At 37.8% G+C, this 13,970-nt stretch overlaps 1 protein-coding gene across 1 annotated transcript in view; it reads right to left on the minus strand.

Annotated features, from left to right (window-relative positions):
- Positions 1–13,028, minus strand: part of LOC139135386 (galanin receptor 2b-like) — a 31,231-nt gene extending 18,203 nt beyond the window's left edge. The window contains exon 1 of the mRNA XM_070702763.1: positions 12,680–13,028. The gene's annotated coding sequence lies outside the window, so the exon portion shown is untranslated. The remainder of the gene's footprint in view (positions 1–12,679) is intronic.
- Between the last annotated feature and the right edge of the window lie 942 nt (positions 13,029–13,970).

A 13,970-nucleotide genomic window follows, 5' to 3' on the forward strand; every position in this document is an offset into this window, starting at 1 on the left:
TTTTGAAAAAAACCGCAAAAATTTAGAAATAAATACTCTCTCAAAGACTCTTAGAAACGTTGTTTTTAACGAACACGGTTGGAAATAATTTGGGATGATTGGATAGCAAATGTAAGCTCATCTGCTTTTCTTTTTAAGTTATACACTTGTTTTTATGAGTATTTGTAATATTGCAACATTCAGCATATAGGGCACCAAACATTCTGAGAAATTTGAACAATATGAAGATCAAATTCTTCCAAATTAGTTCCAATCGCATTGAACGTCATTCAGTGTGTAATTCTGGAGTTCTGGAAAGTACTTTCATAATGGCCGTAAATCTTTAGTATGAGAATTATTACAATCTGAAAACTAATTATTCCGTGGATTAAAAAACGGAAATAATATCATGACAGGTCATTGAAATGTCTTACGTTTACAAGAAGTTATTGGTCTTTCAGTTAATAAGGGAATTCGGAAGTTGTATTAACAAGTGTGTAAAGCCTGAGTTTGACCGATATTACATTTCCACGTCGATTAATAACCGGATATTCTGTGCACGTAATGTTGACAAAAATTATCCTTGTATGATTTCAGTGTGACCCGACACCGTACCGATTCAAATCCTATTTGAAAGATTACTGCTATTAAGCTCTTCTGGAAATAACACATTATTTAATTATTCCCAATTCTAGAATCTTGCGATGCTGGCATTGAAATCTGACGAGTTCTAATGCACGAGTGTCGAAGGGCTGGCGCCCTTGATATCGGTATATTTCAAAGCTAGTACTTTACGCGTCTAAGATTACATAATGGGGGATCATTTAGGTAAAGCGCGGAAGTCATATTTCAGCGAAAATAATTGCTTTCCTCGTCGTAAATCTGAAATTTTGCTAACTTGTCAGGCATTCCTTTGGTGCGCACCAGTGTTTACCAATTATACCCGCCCACCGCAAAGCTCTTGCAAGTCCATTTGTATAAGGGGAAACGAACGACAGAAATAATGGCTGTATCTAGTACCAGTTCGAATTCTCAAAAGTGTCGTTCGCATAAATCCCTGTTTATTGGGTCTCGCAGCGCTGTGTAAAATGGGGCTTTATGTAGCTATTGTGGTGTCCCACCTGTTGTTTACAGCTTCGATCGTATCATGAAAGTGAAGCAAGAGCGCTCCCACTCTCTGAATGTTTCAAAAAAATATCACGAGGGGCCGTTGCCCAATTAGAGCAGTTTATCTCAACCCGTGCGATTTAGTTATCTCGTTTATGCCCGAGGCAATCCAGCGTGGCCATTAAGGTCCTTGGCTTCTTTCAAGATGTCTGTTATAACGCTTTACCGACGCTATCCCTCGTTGAAAATAATTGCCATCTTGTCGAAGGAAAATTGCAGTGAAATTGCACCGTTTCTGACGTAGCTCGACGAGGTCGACAACTTACCTAACGCTTTGAAATCTCGATAAACACGATGACTAGACGGCGTTCATGTATATCAAATTTGTTAGAATATTTAAGTAAACTCAATACTATTATTTAGCGTTTAAGTTTAAACGTCGGTGTATTCGCAGCACAGAAAGAAAATTCAGTTTATTAAATAGTCGAAGATTAAATACACAATGGTAAAAAATCAGAGTGACGTCTTAACTACTCACAGCGAATTTGCATATGACCATATATGGTAAAAACAACAGTAGCAATACATATTTTTGGCGGCGTACTTTCTTGTGTGGTCTTTCAGTGCAATATTGAACTTTTATCAATGTAAGTAACTAAAATCCTTTACGCGTCAAGCAGCTTTTCTTTTTCTTTTTAATTGCTTCGCACTTCCATCATCGTTCCACGTCCCTCCTACTGTGGCACCATTTACCGACGAGAATCCTTATAACAAGGTCATAATATTTGAAAGAAATAATTAAAATGCAAACACAATTTTATGTATGGTTTCACCCATGGTGAGTAAACTATTTTACCTTGGCCAGCTAACAATCGAAATTACATTACCATGCCCTGTCCGTCGCATTTTAATTGGTCGAGCTGAACCACTTGACTGACCACAAATACACAGTAATGATTTGTTTACATGCCCGTGAATATGAATAATCATATTAACAACGCACAGTATCGCAAACATTGTAACTTTACAGCTAAAACGTAAATTGTGATTTCTACAAAGATCATTATTAATCACGAAAAAAATGGAACACTTCTTGGCTAAATTTAGACACTTTTTTCCAAAAAATTATCCGGATTTGCAAAACTTTTACAGCGCGAGTAACAGCGCGTTTAGTTGCATCAGTGCACTGCTAACTACAACGCAGCACGTCACGTTAAGTGAATACAACATTTGAGTAAATACAAGTTCTGGGGCCCCGTTGTCTTTGGCGTGGGAAATTTTCGTAAATTTTGGCGGTTTTTTTTAAGGGGTGGGGGGTGGGAGGGGGAATTCGTTGATAATATAATTGAAATAACAGACTCCGTCCTGACTATTAACGTTTATTTATGGGCGAGGGCGAGAGGAAAGCAGAAAATAGCTGGCGAGGCTTGTCGAGGCCGTTAATTTGGCTTTCCTCTCGCCCTTGTCCATAAATAAACGTTAATGGTCAGGGCGTCGCCCATTACTTCTATAATATAATTACCAAATTACAGAACAATATAATGTCATCCATAATTGAATATATGATAATGCAGACCTCGACCCATAGTATACAGGGAACCTCTCCGATATGACAAACATCATTTTGTAAACATCATATTGTCTGCAAAAGTGTGCAAATTGAGCGAATTCATGTTCAGACGTTTTAGAACCCTCTATTGCACGTTTCCACGTATGAGAACCCTCTGTTGCACGTTTCCACGTATGGTAGAGGACCATGCTTTAAGCCTCGTGAGTTTGTACTTTCAATCACCTGTTACTTATTTGGTTAAAATATTTCGTGGTAGATTATCATGGCAATATATATATATATATATATATATATATATATATATATATATATATATATATATATATATATATATATATTATATATATATATATATATATATATATATATATATATATATATATATATATATATATATATATATATATATATATATATATATATGTATATGTAATGTGTACACAATTCGTCTTGATCCAGGCCCCTGCTAATTACGACGATGCATCCTTCCAAAACAAAAGAAACTATCAAATAACACAAAAGTGAGCTCATCACAAGAATCGAGTTCTATTAAACTCTCTAAATTGTCCGTATGACGCGCGTGTCGCCATGGCAACACGTCGAAGAATAGAGGCGAGTATTCTCTTCGGCGAGATGTGAACAATTGAGACGTCAATTGCCCGAATGAGTTGTGTCAGTTCACATATAAAGCAAGATGATAAGCCGGAATGTCGCTCTTCCCTTTGAAGACTTCCGCCCGGAAGCCAGTCAAATGAAACACGTTTGACTTAGGCGCTCTCAATAAAATTCTTTGTTTGCCGTCCGCGTGCTGGTAGATTTTTTAAAAGAAAATTAAGAAAACCTACACAGTGTTAACAGTATAACAAATAAAAATATCATGTTTTCAAAAACAAGAAAGTAAGTAAATATTGAGCTTATGTTTATACACTTGTGTATTTTGTCTGTGTTTGTTTTTTACCCAGGCTGGCTGGTAGGTGTTTCGAAAATACAGGGACGGCAAACAAGGAATTTTCTTTAAATGGCCTTAATGGAAAACGCTGGTAGGAACTTTTTTAAATTTTCATATTCTGTCACACTGAAATATCACAAACCGCATGTGCAAAACTCCAAACGATGTTATTGCACATCTTAGCTGAAGGCCCCTTAATATCACCCACCTTTCCCGCTCTCTCCCACCCTCGAAGTAATGTCTTGCTTCATTTAAATGAAACGCAAGTATGCGCCGATATCCTTACAAAAAACTGTCACACATGATAACAGATTATAAACGAGTGTGAATTGTTAACTTATTTTCAAAACTCTATCACAGAAACCTTTGTTGTAGCAACGGTTAATTTTGAAAAGTTACACTGCCCACGAGAAACCCTAAGGCATATAATTAACCCTTTGAACGTTGTAATTTTTTCCCACAAAAATTTTAGTGCAACATTTTACCGATTGTTTTGAGTTTTTCTGTATCTTTTTGTATAATTTGGACCAATGGACATAGCATTTACTGGCTACAAGTTTTTATCAAAATTTTGTCAAAAATCTGAAAAAAATGACAAGGGGGTATTTTGTACAGACGACAACAATCGACTTTGGCGCTCAAAGGGTTAAAACTATATGATGAGTCATCAACACTATATATCGTAAAGCAAATTGGCAAAAAATGATGACAAGTGAAACAAGCCTTAAAAGATCTAAAGGTACACAATTAAACGCAAAAAAATATATATACCGTGAAACGAATTAACGATCGCATAACCAATCAACCAGACAAAGATTGACGTACTAAGTTTGTTGTGCGTATACTCCTGCTAATCATGTTGAGAGACAAAGAGTTTTAAAACTTGTATTTTGGATGAAAGAAATTATTAATTATTCATCCATTGTTATTGTAACCTTGGTGATAATTTTATGCAAACAGTTTTCGTTGTCTGAGCAAATTTGCATCAGACCATAACGAATCGATGGATGAATGATTTAACGTACGACAATAATTCACGCGCGTTTGAAACAAAGGTTTCCCTTTGATACGCACTTTTGATATTCACATAATAAAGTTTTTTCTCTACTTACATATACGGCAGCTAAATATGGCAGCTTTCCCGTCGTTTCCGGCGGTATATAAATCCATTGTGTTCTTGCCAATGGAAAATCATTAAACCGGGAATAAAGCACATTACTTTGTTGGGACGTCTTCTTAGAGAAGTATAGCGTTACGCTGCTGAGTTTAAATTGAGATAAACGAGTGGCATAGACACGAGCTTGTCCCGTAGGTCATCAGCGCAGCAAGGCGCATAAATTACGATATCTTCGGAACTTTTAGCGCGCAGCGAATGCAGAGCGTGTTGAACCGCACGACCTCCTGACTAGACACGACCTTACACGTACAATCGCATTAGGCTCTATTACAATTTTAACATCGTGGCATTGTGGTTGAAGATTTCTTTCTCAAGAGCTCTCTCGTCGCGAGAACCACTCACCGTGAAGCGGTGTCAAAGAGCTTGATTGCCACTGTCGCCAGAAATCGAATCACGTTTCCCCTTCATGAAAATGTTAGTTATAACGAGACACGCCGTGCAAAATTACCGGCATCTTTTCTTCGCTCTCTCAGCACGCTGTACGGCTTTTATGCATATATTCATTACTTCTACCGATGATCAGTGCCTGCAGTGGATACTCGTGTTTTGATTAAAAACTATTTCAATTATTCCAAAAACATCCCCGGGTCGGCAACAAATTAGTACAAATATTATTCACAGGTATAATAAGTGTATGGCGCTCTCAGTGCATCATTTTTATTTTTCAAAAAAGCGTTGACTGTGAGTATAGCCAACGCTGAAACTACTTGTTTTTGTTAAAGAATTAGGCCAACAAAACCACTGTTTACTTTTCTCCTTTCCAACAAAGCAGCGACCGAACGGGAAAAGTGTTCAAAACATCGGCAAATGTCAACATTGTCTGCTTGGCAAACTAATGTATGTTGATGAAACATGTTTTGCTGATAAAAGGACAGGATACAATGTCGAGGCCGAAAGATGTATGAACTGATCAAACCTGATATCGCCGTCTTTCAAATCGAGTTGCAGGTATAATCAAATGCGTCGTCTCCTGTGAAAATACTAATTTAATTTTGGTATCTGATACGGGCTCGTTTTTATACTGTTTGTGATATGAAGATTAGCTCTATGCAGGTAAATATGGATTATTCATCAAACCAATTACTTATCAAGAATGAAATTATGATGTCCGATCATTTAGTCGTGGGTAGTATCATATTACTTCATTAAATTTCCATCGGGTCGTTCTTGATGAACATGGTACTGGTAAATTTCCCAAGACTTGCGGATGTTGCCGACAGTTCGATTCGAGGAAATATTAAGGTCGAAGTAGCCGCATAGTCTGGTATTAGAACGTATCCTTCAAATTTTTGCAATTTTTCTGATCTACCACCTGCAGGGCCTCATTTTGAGGCTCTCGGTGTATAAAAAGTTTTTATCGTCGTAGTTTTCGAAAATCTAATTCATTTCCCCCGTAGACAGGGATGGGGCGGCCATTTTAAAATTTCAATATCGGTTAACCTTGGGTAATTTTTTCCCTAGTACAAAAATTTGCACTGTGACCCCTCCGTCTTTTCATTCTTGATTTTGAAAAAATGGTTCAAAATTTCATCGAGAAAAGTTTGAGCGACAGTTTAAGTCGAGGCGCATACTACCCTAACACTGCCGATAGATTTTGCACGCTTTGCCGAAGTTACAAAAATTAATAACGCTGGCAATGTATCTGTTGTGATATGTTTATCTCAGAAGGCAAGACAGCTGGTTGTTGGAGAACACCCTAATCAAGTTGTTAGTAGGTCTTAAATTTTGCATAATGGCATAGTAATGAACCTTTCAGTACATCTTTTTTTTTGCATCAAGTCGGACAAAATTTTCTGGCTATGCATCGCATGATTAATTTAATAGACTCGCAACTGCTCTTCAAAAGTTGAGCATTAAGAATATCCCTTGCCGATCTTCTTGCCTACCCGCCCATAGTGAGGAATGGTACGCTCCAAAACCTCCACATATGAACTACACGACAATCGTAAAACGTCAGTCCGATGATCGAGTGCGTAAATTAGGATATATGCCTCATGCTTTTAATGCTTGTACCAGTTAAAGTTTATATACGAATAATAATAATACTCTTAACGATATTTCAGAGAGAGAGAGAGAGAGAGAGAGAGAGAGAGAGAGAGAGAGAGAGAGAGAGAGAGAGAGGTTCAGAAGACGGGCGTGGATTTAAGCAAGATTAACTTATCGCGCATGAAATCATAGGACTTTGTACTCGCATACAAATTTACCTGCAGTCATCGATGACCTGATGAAAAAAAACGTTCACTGTCAGCCGTGATTGCTTAGCGCAATTTAATCTTGTTTATTTGATCGAATTTTGCGGCAAATTTGCTACGTGCATTTAATTTTTGCGACAAGATGTACGAGCAGTTTTTGTAGCTTATCACGACGAAACACAATTAGGTGCCCACGGGGCAGCCCACTGCATCACATGTACGTCTGGTTTCTGGAGTGCAATGCTATCGCTTCACTATTGAACGTTATCGATTTCCAGGCAAAAAGGCAATTAATCATACATCGGGCAGATGATCCATACATTTCAACTCGCACAACAATGCAAACCGTGTCTTTTGACGAACATTACATTCGATTTCTGATATGAAACATATTTTTAAGACGTCAGCCCGGAGGAACGTAAAATCAGCCCAACGATGTGTTATTGCGAAAATTTAATTTCCTATCTCACCGATGAGTGTTAACCGGGTTCTCAAATAACTTACATAGGATCAGTGTCAAATATCAATGACAAATTAAAGCACACCACATGCTTATATATATATATATATATATAATATATATTATATATATCTATATATATATATATATATATATATATATATGATTGTGTGTGTATGCGCGTTTGCGTTCACGTTTTTACATGTATGTAACAATATATATATATATATATATATATATATATATATATATATATATATATATATATATATATATATATACAAGGAAAAGTTTGTTCCAATTGAAACTAGAAATCTTGCCTACAAGTTTGGCACTTTCAATCATCAAGTTCCATTTATTTTAGATCAATTAATTGATAGAACATATAATTACTTTGATTCGTGATTCGTGAGAAAAAAGCAACACAACGACCCCGGAATGACTGACAGTATTGGATCTACCACGATGCGATCAGAGTTCAGCGCGGGGTCGTTCTATTTGTCGTCCTGTATTGATATCTAACGAATGGTGTGACCATAAGCTGCCAGTATTGAATCGTTCTGTTGTTATTGCACAACCATAACATGCCGTACATGTTTCGGACTGTGCGCTACTCGATCGTTGGTCGGTCGATAGTTCGGAATGAATAACATCGACAGTTACTCTGTACCTTCATGCGTGTTCAATGGAAAACAAAATAATCCCTCCCTCTTTTGGAGAAAATAGATTTATAATTTAAATTGTCAACAATTCTATCTTTATTATACTCAGTTTATTCAATAGTCTTTGGTTTAAGTCGTGCAAAATGGTCGACAAAGTCGCATATCTCTTGACGCATGACCTCACGACAAAACAGCAGGACTCGAGGAGCCGACATTAAGCCTGGTTCAGAAGGATTTTTTCGGTACCCTGCCCACGTATGGTTCAATTTAACGACCTAAATAACCTTAAAGTAGAATTCGCTTAGGGGACACATGTTCTAAATGTCAAACTTCTACAATTTGATCTACCGCTTGTTGGGATTCTTGTGGAGCAAGTATAGGCTTCGCCGCCATAGTTTTATAAAAATCGAAAATTTGAATTTCCCCATAGAGATAACACGGGGATGGCGGCATTTTGAATTTTAAACATCGGTAAATATTTATACAATTTTTGTTTCTCTGGTACCAAAATTAGCATTGTCATCCCTGATTTTTATTCTTGATTTTTGAAAGGGAAACGTTTATAAAAAATATCCAGTCTATCATTTTCGTGACACATACTAACTTACTTGTAGCTCTCAGGAGGTCATCAGGACAAATTAAAATCCAATATCAAAAGCGACTAAACCTATTTCCTAAAGGCCCATCAACGGAAATATACGTACATTTCTTCTCACACGAACACGATCTCATAGTTGCACAGAAACACAACCTAGAAAAGCACGCACATATAGAAAATTTTAGAACGCATTCCGGTGATTTGAAAACATCAGTAGTTCTCTCGAAAAAGTGGAATTTGTATATTTTCGCGACCACATACAGGACATTCATACACATGCCTCAGACTAGATGTGAGCCTAAACCCACGCTTCCCTGACAGGATATGTAGGACCTTTAATAATTACACCCTGACCGTAGAGTTCGCTCCAGGGTCTATTGCACTGACTGGAAACGTCTGTCGCACCAATAAACAATCGTTATCTTAAAACTCACTGGATCTCACAGGTTATTCCGAAAACAGTCTACCGTTAAGGTTGGATGCTATCTGATATTGGAAGCAGACACGCCGCCGGCCATTAATTAATTTAAAGGGATGCCACACTATACGATCCGAAGCAAAGGGGTCACTGTACCATCAAAATAAAACGTTTCCCCCTTTTGTCACATTTGTTTTTCAAAGGGCAATTTTAATCAACCAGTGAATATAATTCATGCCTATGGTTTCTCATATTAATTTCAATTAAAACGACATTATCTGGTCTATGTCCAATTTTCTTAATCTTTCTTTCATGCTTGCCCTACAGTGTCGTACTTTGTCCCAGATATGGCCGTGAAATCGAAATATTCATTTTGCAGTTGCAGCAGATATGATACATTTCATGTGCCATGTGGAAATAAATTCATTTCGCACTTGAACGTCCATGGAAGGGGATCAGATCAAGGGAAAGGGAATTTGTTGTCAGTCGTAAGGCATACTTGACATGGAGACCTTGAAAGCTTTTCGTTAGGTGTAGAAGTGGGTAGATAGACGGAAGTCTTTTTTCCCGCCATAATGATATGGTAGTGTCTTGTGCGTTCCAAGACACAGCAGCAGATATTACGTCGCACGTAGCTGTATCGTATGGCTATCTTTTCAGAACTGTTTTGTGGTTCCCATACACTTTCTGCATTGAATCCCTAGACTGTAATTTAATGCCAAGTATTTATCATATCAACACAACCTATATGGGTATAATTTACATTATCGTAGAAAAATTGTATTCGAGTCCGGACTAGAATTCATTTGTAAACAATAAACAATGATCACTACACACATACAAGCTGTGTTGACAAAAAATACTCGAAATTTCAGCATGACAAATGGATTATGGTCAGACACGGTAGTTGATATACAGAAGCAGAATACTGAAAAACTTGCAAAAGTTACAGCTTATGTCCCTTTAATCTCGTGATCTGTATAAACTGTGTCAGGTGGCAGCTGAAATTTTATTTCAGCTTGTTCTCGAATTAAAAAAAAATTATTACTTATACATAAACTCAAGTAAATTTCGAACAATGAGATGAATTGCTGATCGATGAGAATAATACTATTGAAAACTAAATTTTACTTATCGGTGAGATAGATTCATGACACCAATGAGCTTACAATCGTCGCCATTGCACCCACGAATGCAAAGTTAAATCGACACCATTGTTTCAGGACGAGAAAATCGACAGCACTGTCAGCGGCACTGGAGTTGCTGTTTGTACAGGTGTCCTGACATTGTTGTTATTAAATACAGCGATATCAAGCTTTTTATGCATTTGCTCCCTCTCGTGGATTTTTTACGCTATAGCTGATTTCCTTATTCGTTCGAAAGCTTACACAAAATTACATTCGCCTGACGGCGCACTTTAAGATAGCTTTGTTTCCTATCATGGAATGGTGATATTACACAAAAAACTTTTTACGCAAAAAATACGCTGTAAAGTTCATGTTTTTTCGCTATTGCCGAGAGGAACATCTTGAAGCTGTTTGAAATGCTTAAACGCACTGTTGGCGAAATACAAAACGCCACACCTAATATCTCAGTGAAGTTATATCACTTTTGACTCGTTATCTATTGAGCAGGATTTCACTCCGCAAAGTTCCGCGATACCATGAATAGCTGAAAAAATTCAGCCTGAAAGAAAAAAAGATAAATCTTCAAACCACGGCATCGAGTTTTATCTCTACAGCGGCCGACTTCAAAGAGCGTACTTCTCCGAAACAGGTTTGAGTAACTTTAATGGATTTTACAAACCGATTGAAAAGTGTCACATAAATTCATTTTACCGTTTTCATTTTAAGCACGAAATCATAGAAAACACTCACACGGTGACACAACGTCTAAAAATGATGGGTATATACTTTGAAGCGAAGGATGTTAAAAATCTTGCAAAGCAGTGCATTTATTCAAAATATTTTCATCTGGTACTCCGCAGATAACATTTGGACGTGATATCAACTTTAATTAATCAGTTACCACTTTAGTTGTCAGCAAGTTATCTGACCTGTCTTTGCTCATCATTCATTTGGTTATAATAATACGAATCAACAAAAAGATAACGTATATGTTTTGCTTCAGCGATGACATGTCTAATTTTAAAGATATTTGTTGATCTTCGCGACATGAGATCCGCAGCTAAGGTGGCCAACAGGTCGTCATCCGGAAAGGCTTGTCAGTTCAGCGTCAGAGGAGTTGAACGCGCTCTTTGACGCGGGAGTAATTGGGCCAGTGCAAGGCGTGTCCCTGTTCATTTGCATGCCAATAATTGTCGTTGGCCGTGGTTATGCATGTACATGTAGGTGTATTAGATATGCATTATGATATAGCGCAAGTACATAGTTCTTCCTGTCCAGATGGCTGCACTACATAAATCGAATCGCCCATTAATTATGATCAAACGCTAATTCTTAACAAAGGAGCATATCACACGTATTTTACTATGTTAATCCTTAATATAGGAAAGACCATAAATCTATCAAATGTGCTTTGTCGTCAGCTTGTCCCAGAATACTTTTTTCTTTGGTTTTCTGAGGGATTATTTTGGAATAAGATATCGCTGATAACACTATTCGCAATGTTTGGTGACTATGCCTTCCTTTCACGGTGTGACGCCAAACTGTGTTTGATGTTGCAGACTGCCTTATACTGTGCATTGTTTTCTATGACGATTTCAAGTATGCCATCTGCCGATCTGGCACACTTTAAACACCACCATTTCACAAGTTAAATGTTGACTTTACCAGCTCATGTTGCAGTTGTAACTTATACCCTTAAACTTACAGGGGTAGTGAAAACACGATCATCCATTGTGAAGCCATGTTTTGACTTGGCGTGTTATGTGACATGCTTGCAAAACAGAACAGCTTCTTGGCCAGAAATTGTCTATTCCAGTAAATAGATTTTTTACGGCTTACTTTTCATTAGCGTTAGAAAAACTGTCTACGTTATGGTTAACAAGTCGTTCATGAGGTAGCGGTACTTATGGGCAAACATTTTAAACAGTCGTAGATGTTGTGATGGGTATGTCCTTTATCACAACAGAAACTGCCTGTATTACTGCCCGCCATGGTCCGGGTCCATTCACTTGGTATGTGTGTCGGTGCGTTTTGTGGCAATTTAGAATCCAGATTTAATCGCGTTCACCCTATACTCGTCTGTGTCAAACGCTAACAGCGTATGCTTCTAGCGAGGGTTGTTTAAGAACACATATTTGCAAAAAATGCAGCTTCGCATTGAAATGTTGCTCAGGGTCTCGGCATATTTACTCTATACAGTGTGATAGTCTTGACTTTGGGTCTTTACAAAATGTATTTTTACACCTGAACGTAAACCGTTGTATTCGTTTTCCAATTTGTCTTCCACGTAGGATTCCCTTAAACCAATTGGTCCGCTTCATTAAAAATTCGCAGATTCAAAAACATTCGAAGTATTAGATTGTACTTATAATATAAGTAAAGGACACCCAGTGTGAAAATCAGATTAAGTCAACAAGAGAACCCAAAGACAATTACTCACCATAAACGATGGCGTTTAAAATACTCAATATAGCATTTTCTTCCCTCGACAAGCGATCGATCTCACGGTGTCGACTTTGAAGAGCTCCGATGCGACCAGCTCGGTTGTCTTACAACCGTTCCAGAGGGATCCCGTATGTAAATAACCTGCGTAACGACCATCGCCTATACAAAGTGAGTTGCGGCTGTAACCTAGCAACGCCCCACCGAATCAAACCCCACGCACCGATCGCGTAGCCCGGTGGTGGGGGGAAAAGTGACTGGTAGCTCGGTATTGGTTGACCGATTCAAGCGTGATCGCTTACACTCGAGTATTAACCGACTTCTTCTCGCGTGATCTGAAAAACTGTGACATACATGTATCCGTATGTTGGGGTTTCCACGACAATATGCTTGCTTTATACGATATGACATATCCATACGCGACATGTGACGCTGCGCGTGTAAAATGGTCCGCGGTGACCAAAATAGGGTTGAATACATACCAATGAGCTCCCCCTCTTTGGAATTTAACAGTTTTACTTTTAACAAGGAAGATTAAAAATAATATTTTCTAAACGTCGATTCAAGTAATACAGCCATGCATCACAGAATAAAAACATATCACTCATTGGATCTAATAGCGTCCATCGTTGTATCGAAAAACGCACATGTGACGGATGTTCCAAAATTGTATATGAAGCGATTTATTGCGTTTTTTGAAAAGGTTGCGACAGATTTTTTTGCCACATGTATTGTATTCAGTGAACAGAGCGGATTTTAAGTGTTCTGTTTCTATCTAGACCCGCGGCTATGATGACACAGTTACGGAGTTTTTTGACAGTCGTTTATATATGCACTCAGTTCCCCTGTTAAAAATGCAACGCATCAACGAACACTCCGGAATGAAAGTCTGCCCTCATTCAACACCAATCCGTGATGATTTTGAGTTTTTTTCAGACGTTCCGTTTTTATCTGGTCATTTAAATTTTATAGAACCAGAGCTGTCGTCAAAATCAAAGGTTCTATCTCAATGTTATGTCACAAGGCGAGCCAGTAAAAATATCGTAACGTAGGATTAGTGTCCATTATTTGCATAAAGTATGAAATTCTCATTTCATATTGGACAGTTAAGCACAGCATGGTGTACATATAGGATCGTATCATTCCCAGTCAACATTTGAAAATTTCCTTACAAGTGCGTTCCTCTGCAATGAGTAATATGTGACTCGTCTTGCCGGAAAAATTGTTGACGGACACAAGTAACACAAAATAGAGACAGAGGAGGAGGGAGGGGGGCTTTGTAACTCAGG

The sequence above is a fragment of the Ptychodera flava genome, chromosome 1, assembly GCF_041260155.1.
Source record: "Ptychodera flava strain L36383 chromosome 1, AS_Pfla_20210202, whole genome shotgun sequence".
Lineage (NCBI taxonomy): Eukaryota > Metazoa > Hemichordata > Enteropneusta > Ptychoderidae > Ptychodera > Ptychodera flava.